Source organism: Schistocerca nitens, chromosome 7, assembly GCF_023898315.1.
Source record: "Schistocerca nitens isolate TAMUIC-IGC-003100 chromosome 7, iqSchNite1.1, whole genome shotgun sequence".
Lineage (NCBI taxonomy): Eukaryota > Metazoa > Arthropoda > Insecta > Orthoptera > Acrididae > Schistocerca > Schistocerca nitens.
The window spans coordinates 308821974-308824473 of NC_064620.1; positions in this window are offsets into that span (position 1 = coordinate 308821974).

Consider the following 2500-nt stretch of genomic DNA (forward strand, 5'->3'; position numbering starts at 1 on the left):
GAGCCACAAGTGCAACTGACGTGACATATCTGATAGTGCCTCAGGCGTCCACTTACTACCATCACTATCAACGAACCTCGCCACCCCACCCCCCCCCCCACACACACCATCCCTTAACCCAACTTCTGCCTTAACCTAACCCAACTTCTGCCTTAACCTAACCCAACTTCTGCCTTAACCTAACCCAACTTCTGCCTTAACCTAACCCAACTTCTGCCTTAACCTAACCCAACTTCTGCCTTAACCTAACCCAACTTCTGCCTTAACCTAACCCAACTTCTGCCTTAACCTAACCCAAGTTGCGCCTTAACCTAACCCAAGTTGCGCCTTAACCTAACCCAAGTTGCGCCTTAACCTAACCCAAGTTGCGCCTTAACCTAACCCAAGTTGCGCCTTAACCTAACCCAAGTTGCGCCTTAACCTAACCCAAGTTGCGCCTTAACCTAACCCAAGTTGCGCCTTAACCTAACCCAAGTTGCGCCTTAACCTAACCCAAGTTGCGCCTTAACCTAACCCAACTTCTGCCTTAACCTAACCCAACTTCTGCCTTAACCTAACCCAACTTCTGCCTTAACCTAACCCAACTTCTGCCTTAACCTAACCCAAGTTGCGCCTTAACCTAACCCAAGTTGCGCCTTAACCTAACCCAAGTTGCGCCTTAACCTAACCCAAGTTGCGCCTTAACCTAACCCAAGTTGCGCCTTAACCTAACCCAAGTTGCGCCTTAACCTAACCCAAGTTGCGCCTTAACCTAACCCAAGTTGCGCCTTAACCTAACCCAAGTTGCGCCTTAACCTAACCCAAGTTGCGCCCTAACCTAACCCACGTTGCGCCCTAACCTAACCCACGTTGCGCCCTAACCTAACCCACGTTGCGCCCTAACCTAACCCACGTTGCGCCCTAACCTAACCTACGTTGCGCCCTAACCTAACCTACGTTGCGCCCTAACCTAACCTACGTTGCGCCCTAACCTAACCTACGTTGCGCCCTAACCTAACCTACGTTGCGCCCTAACCTAACCTACGTTGGGCCCTAACCTAACCCACGTTGCGCCCTAACCTAACCCACGTTGCGCCCTAACCTAACCCACGTTGCGCCCAAACCTAACCCACGTTGCGCCCTAACCTAACCCACGTTGCGCCCTAACCTAACCTACGTTGCGCCCTAACCTAACCTACGTTGCGCCCTAACCTAACCTACGTTGCGCCCTAACCTAACCTACGTTGCGCCCTAACCTAACCTACGTTGCGCCCTAACCTAACCTACGTTGCGCCCTAACCTAACCTACGTTGGGCCCTAACCTAACCCACGTTGCGCCCTAACCTAACCCACGTTGCGCCCTAACCTAACCCACGTTGCGCCCAAACCTAACCCACGTTGCGCCCTAACCTAACCCACGTTGCGCCCTAACCTAACCCACGTTGCGCCTTAACCTGCCCTGTAATTGTTAGTTATATGAATCTAGGAATTCGTGTAGCGTTGCCTAATTGCAACCATCTCAACATAGTTCACTTCGCGCACACTGTGGTGTTCTGCGTATTGATTCATTTTACGGTGCGTACCCTCACATCTTGCGAGTGTTGCTTACTTTCCACATGGTCCCGCTATCCACTGTATTGTGTACTGCAATAGGACGTATATCGCCCCCGCCCCCCCCCCCCCCTCCCCTCCTGTCACCTCTAGCTCGTCGGTCAGGAGTTCGCGTGTTGAATGCGCTTCGCAGCTGTGCAATGGCATTCGCATACGTACGCTGGCCACCTTCCACGTGTTCTTTCGTGCACACGTCGCAGCGTGTATGTATGCTGATGGAGTGCGTCGTGACACACAACATCCAGGCATGCAAGACTCGTAGAAGTCGCAAATGTAGATGGATGTCTACGTTTGCTGCCCAAGTTACGCAAATGAACTGGAAATCCGTTGTTGCGCGGTTGTTCGCGCTGGAGGTGAATCGTTGATATCGACGATCGGTACAGGTATTAACCGGTTGCTTCAGCGACACCCGTCATACCCACGAACGTGAGTGGGCATGTGGGTATGAAGCGATACGCGGCGGTGGCTGGGTGGGACCGTCCCCGGCCGGTGAGGGGGGGGCGCCCGGCGTGCTGGCCGCGCGCTGCGTGGGCGCACGCGCGGCAGCCGGCTGGTGGGGGCGCCCAGTGGCAGGCGCGCCGGCTGACGGAGGCGGCAGGCGGCGCATCTGCGTGCCGGCGCACCCAGCGCGCGGCGCCGTGCGGCCAAAGTGGGTCCTCCCGGGCCCGGTGCGAAGCGCGGTGGACATCTGCAGTGTGCTGGTCCGATTGAGGACTGTGTGCGTTGAGGATGCGCCGCCGCCCGGCACTCGGCGCCGCGACGCCGTCTGCTGCTCGGTCGCCCCCGCGGTTCTCGCAGGTGGTTTGTATCGCAGCTGTGCGGATGTGTTGGCGCGTGCGCTGTGCTGGGAGAGTTCGCTTTGGCACCCAAGTGGGGCTCTGCCCCTCTGTGGCGCTGGCGTTGGAGCTGC